General features: G+C 45.4%; 1 pseudogene; it reads left to right on the forward strand.

The window, feature by feature from the left end:
* LOC112392512 (elongation factor 2-like) overlaps window positions 1-4,828 on the forward strand; it is an 8,625-nt pseudogene extending 3,797 nt beyond the window's left edge.
* The last annotated feature ends 1,272 nt before the right edge of the window (window positions 4,829-6,100 follow it).

The raw sequence follows: 6,100 nt of genomic DNA on the forward strand, positions 1-6,100 counted from the left end.
TTTTTTTTTTTTTTTTTTTTTTTGTGGTACACGGGCCTCTCACTGCTGTTGCAGAGCACAGGCTCCAGACGCGCAGGCTCAGCAGCCATGGCTCACGGGCCCAGCCGCTCTGTGGCATGTGGGATCTTCCTGGACCGGGGCACGAACCTGTGTCCCCTGCATCGGCAGGCGGACTCTCAACCACTGCGCCACCAGGGAAGCCCCAGACTGCATTATTATTCACCTTTTGTTTAATAACATTTGGAGCTGTTATTTGAAAATTTAATTTTCCTTTTAGGTCTACTATTCCCACATTATTGACTTAAATTATTCCTGACTCCCGGATAAGCAAACCAATCTAGGTTTACCATGAGCTATTTATTATGTTATTTTTAAGGTGATATAGAACCCTCACCTATGATAGAATCTATTCAGTAATTAATTTTAATTACTAACAGGTTGAGTACTGCATGTTTTCCAAAAGCAGCTTCCACACAAGCTGAGACCTGGCTATATTTTAACATTTCTGAATTCCAGCTCTCCGACTGCATTAAAAGTCCATTAAGATGGTTGAAAGGAACTGAATTCTAGATTTATGGATCCAAAAGGGGCCTTCAAAGGTCCCTTATAACCCTTCTTAGGTAACAGCATGCCTTGATCTTCTCCATTTGAGCATCTACCTCTCCAAAAGTAAATATCCTGGATAATCTGTCCTTTCTTCATACTGACTGACCACAAAATTGTTGTATTCAGAGGCTTAAATTTCAATGAAGAGGGAAGTACTGAATGGTAAATGGCTCTCCAGTTGTAGAAACGGGCCCCCGCCTTATCCTGTGTTAGCTGGGTGGTCCTAGAGAGACCCTGAATCCCTAAATACCCCTAGATTCCTTTCTTTCAAGACTTACTCCCCTAAATACCCACTGAACTACCCCCATTTTCCCAGTGAACAGCCAGACTCTACTTACATTTTACAATGATCTTCTGGAGGAATTTCAGCATCCTTGGCTGCCCATCAGTCATTTCACTTATAGGGCATCAAGCTAGTCCCATCTGTTCCCCACTTAGTAGGGAAGAAGCTGTGGCCTTTGGGGGTTAACTTCCCAGCACTCTGTTCAGAGACTGTGTCAATGGTGTTTACAAGTTTTCCCCCCATGTACTTTGTGGGACCCACACTTGCAATGAACTCAGGTTGCTGGACCTAGATGACCTTTGGGTTTCAGTTATGGGGGCCTCTTTTGAAATAACAGCAACCCTGCCAAAAACAAAAGACAGGAGCAGCTTTTTAGGCAATACTCTTCATTTAGTCAGGACTCACCCTCACTGGAAAGGAACTTTCTAGAGACTCCACATGAAGGTAAAAGTTAATTTTCTAAGTTGTCAATCTAAGCTTTTTGTTCTTTAATAAGGACTATTACCCATGGCCAATGGCACTGAAATTCATTCCCCTCTTTCTCTCTCTTTTGTTCTTTCTTGTTTTCCTGGTCTTAAAAAAAAACACACAAAACAAAACAAAAAAACAGCCACTCTCTTCTTTCTTCCCCGGACAGCAAGATGCCACTCACTGCTTTACTTCAGGACCTAACTCTCCATCTACCAGCTTCCTTTTGTATGTACAAAAGCTAGGTAATGAACTGCCTTTCTTTTTGAGAAATTTCTAACATCAGCTGGTTAATATCTACAGACTTCTGTGTCCTGCCCCCACCCCCTGACACAACCTTGGTATCTAAAGCATATCAGATAAAAGACTTTCTATTCCTTGATATCCAAATTGGGAACATGAGCCTCAGTTGAGATGTTGTTGCACAGTGCTGGGTTATAACCGTCACTGTCACAATTTCAAGTCACCTGTCAAAATTCAGCTGCTCCAATTTCATGATGTTGCCCTGCAGAGGGCCAGTAACCAAGGGCAAATGGCTCAGCCTCTTAGAAAATGCTTGTAAAATGACCAGAGAATGAGAGATTTTAAAGTGTGCTTCAAATTTCTAAATAAAGGAAAATCTCCTGACACACATCAGGGACAGTTTATTGTCCTGGTGAACTAATAGCAGCTAGAGTACCATCTGTTGCAGTTTGATAGCAGGACTGTTTCTGCAACCTCTTGCATTTCCCACACTGTTTCTCCTCAGCTTCCCTCTGCAAATACAAACTTCAGGGATTTCCAAAAGTCCAAGCCTGTCCAGAGAGCCCCACAAGCTTTTAATCTCCTATAGCACTTAGCATCTGTACCACTCATTGACTGCATACAATACTTCCAGATACAAAGAAACCTTAAGATTATCCACCTCTATTCCCATCTGATGCTGCTATCTTTCCTGGTTCCCCACTCAGGCACCAATGACCCCTAGGCATGAGGAATTGAAATGCTTTATTATGATTAATCTCTTTATTATAAAAACATATATACACAGTAGAAAATTAAGGGGGGAAAAAAGAGAGAGATACTAAAAATAAACTCTCCCCATAATCACCACACTCAGAAAAAAATTTGGTCACCAAACAGTATTAGAGTGCTATTCCATTATAATAATAAATTACTTATATAAATACGTATTATTGGGCTGTAATAACATTTTTCTGACTAAATCTTTGTGGGTGGCCATGAATATTTTTTGAGATAGTCTTAGAAATAGAATTAATCAATCAAAATTTCAGGATGTCTAATAAGAGTAATCACAACAATACCATTAATATTAATGACAAATATTCCTAGAGCATACTGTCTGCCAGGCACTCTGTCACGTGCTTCACATTCACAGCAATCTTAGACGGTAAATATTGTAGCACCCTCACTTTTATTTTATTTAATTAATTTTTTTTTTCACCCTCACTTTTAAAACGATGAAATTGAGGCTTGGAAACTTACTTGAGTTCTCTCAAAAGGTGTACCAGAAAAATGACAGATGAGGGATTCAAACCCAGGTCTATTTCTACAAACCATGCTCTTTCCATTACACAAAATAAAGGAGGATTCCCTTGCTGTGCTACAATGAGTAAATGACTAGTGTTTTTACTAAAACAACTCAAGTTCAGTGAACCAAAGGATGCCATATTGGGAAAAGCCAGAAAGTCCTTAAATTCAATCCTCATCTGATATGTGAGTCACCCCCTCAACACTGTCTACAAGGATCACTTTATTTACATTTAAAGACAGTAAACTCTCTTTCTAAATATTTCACCTTTGGACTACTCTAACAATTAGAAAATTCATTTTTATTCTGAACTGAAAATTATTTCCTTTTAGCCACCAACCACCAGTCTAGGTCTAGACTACAAGGCCACAAAGACATTATCCCTCCTCCCTGTGATGTGACAGCCCTTTGCAAGTGTCATTCAATCCCCATGTCCTACTCAGGTCTTTTTCAAGCCCAGGATTTCTTGAACTTTTCTTCCTTAGACCATTGAGCGTGTCCTCACCACTGGGAAAACTTCTGCTGACTATGATCCAGGCTGTGTATTTTTTGAACAAGGCTGGGTACCAGCTGAGACGCCAGAAGTGCCATCAAGTGTCGGCCACCAAGAATCTGTCTAGCATTATGTAAAGTCCATCGAGGACGTGCCTTGGGGGAACACCGCTGGCCTGTTGGGCATGGGCCAGTTCCTGGTGAAAACAGGCACCATCACCATCTTTGAGCATGCTCACAACATGCGGGTGATGACGTTCAGCATGAGCCTGTTTGGGTCACCACGGAGGCCAACAACTGGCTGACCTGCCCAAGCCGGTGGAGGGGCTGAAGAGGCCGGCCAAGTCGGTCCGCGTGGTACAACGCACCACTGAGGAATAGGGGGAGCACATTATCAGCAGGGTGGTGAGCGGCACCTGTGGGTCTGCCTGAAGGACCGGGAGAAGAACCACACCTGCATTCCCACCAAGAAATCCTAGCCGGTCGTGCAGTATAGCGAGACCGTCAGCGAGGACTCTAACTTGTGGTGCCTGTCCGAGGCCCCCAATGAGCACAATCGGCTGTACACGAAATCACGGCCCTTCCTAGACTCCTTGGCCAAGGACACCGACCAGAGGTGTCCGCCCGCCAGGAGCTCAAGTAACAGGCCTCAAACTGGCCAAGAAGTATGAGTGAGACGTGGCCGAGGTCCGAAGCCTGCGGTACCGTGGGCCCTCAAACACCCGCCCCATCACCTCCCCAACATCACCAAGGGCGCGCAGTACCTCAACGAGATGGGGACAGCGTGGCGGCTGGCCTACAGGGGGCGCTTCGACATTCGCTACTTGACGCTGCACGTGGATCCATTCAGAGCTTCCCCACGCCCGGCGCTGCCTCTATGCCGTGCTGACCTCCTGCCCCGGCCCGTGGGGCCCCTCCACCTGTGGAGATCCGATGTCCGCAACAGGGCTTGGTGGCATCGAGGGGGTCCTGAACAGGAAGCGGGGCCACGTCTTAGAAGAGTCCCAGGTGGCTGGCACCCCCATGCTTGTCGTGAAGGCCCTTTGGCTTCATGGCCGACTTGAGGGCTCACACGAGCGGCCAGGCCTTCCAGTTCCTGGCACCTCCAGACCCTGCTCGCAGACCCCTTCGACCACACCAGCCGCCCCAGCCAGGCTGTGGGGGACACGTGGAAGCACACAGGCCTGAAGGAAGGCATCCCAGCCCCAAACAACTTCCATGACAGATTGGAAGCGGCATATTGCACTGCGCCTCTGCCGGGGAACGCCTCCTTGCGTAGCGCCTGCGTCCAGCCGGCGACCCACACAACCTCTAGCCTCTCGTTCTCCTCACGACGCCTCGCGAGACTGTCCAGACCCGAGATGCTCCGCCTGCCAGCCTTCCGGGGCCCGCTTGGTGCCATTGCTCATCATGGACGTTTGATGACGTTTCTTTTCATATCTATTTAAAGGTTTCGGAGCAACAGGAATGCCTTCGCAGCAGGTACTTGTTTGGCCGGTGGAGGGGGGGGAGGGGAGGGGACGCCCAACACTTATTTTTTGTTCATTTCTTCGGAGGGGAACTCAAATGTCCCCCCCCGCCAAAATTTAAAATAGACACATGAAGAGGTTTATTTGGGTAAGTGGCCTATTGTGGATTTTCTCCCAGAAAGGGGGGAAGGAACAAGTGGGTAGACATTCTCTTTGGACAGAAACTAGAAGGCAGGAAATCTTATGCCATGTCACCATGAGCATCTTCAGCTGTATTAGTGTCGTTGTAATAAAATTCGATATGGTGGTGCCAAAAAAAATCTGTCTATGGTTGAGAAATAAGTAAATAGGCAACATGGCACGATAAGTGAAACTACTAACATGTACAGAAGGTTCTAAGACAGCACAGAGAAGGGAGTGATTAACTCTTTGGGGATAAAGGAGTCATTCATTCCTTCATTCCATAAACATTTCCTGAATACATACTGTGTGCTTCATTGAGCAAAAACCTGGATAAGTACATTTTCCAGCAAATAGAAAAAGAGACATTTCAGGAAGAGGAGATCATATGCATGTATAGATGCCTAAGAGATCATGGTGGGTTTGAAGAACTGTGTGGCATTCCAAACTGGGGAGAATAAAATTTGCAGGAAAAAAGCAGCAGATGAGGATGAAGTGTGCAATAACTCATACTATGCATTGAGTGCAACACTTCATAATATGCGTAAGTAAACAGCATAAGTAAATTTTGTGGAGGTACAAACCCCAGACAGTGTTTGTGTATATTAGGTAAAGTCTGAAACTGCTAGTAGCCTGTGACCCTCTTGAGAAGGTGGGGCGGCAGCCAGAGGACACAGGGAATCACCTTACTCTCCCTCAGGCTGTAGAACCCTCAGCTGGTTGTGGTTCTTCCCCACCCAGCAGTCCCTCATGGGACAGAACAGGTGTCATCAGATGTAGCATGCCTACCTCTCCTGATACTTTCTCACCTTCCCTAGATTCCACTGGGAGAAGATTTAAATCACTTTTTTTCCTGAAAGAGTCATGTATGACCCAAAGAAGCAGAGGGTTAAGGGCAGAAACAGAAATTGTAGCTTTAAAAAAAAAAAAAAAAAAAAGCTAACATTCTATTTATTTCCCAGAAGGGGAATAAGTCATCCATGTTTGTGGGCTTCTAGAAAGAATCTCCACGAAGGTGTCTTACCTTCCTAACCTTCCTCTGTTTGCTTATCTTTGAGTCTTCCCCTCTTC

The sequence above is a fragment of the Neophocaena asiaeorientalis genome, unplaced genomic scaffold (genome assembly GCF_003031525.2).
Source record: "Neophocaena asiaeorientalis asiaeorientalis breed wild unplaced genomic scaffold, Neophocaena_asiaeorientalis_V1.1 scaffold256, whole genome shotgun sequence".
Lineage (NCBI taxonomy): Eukaryota > Metazoa > Chordata > Mammalia > Artiodactyla > Phocoenidae > Neophocaena > Neophocaena asiaeorientalis.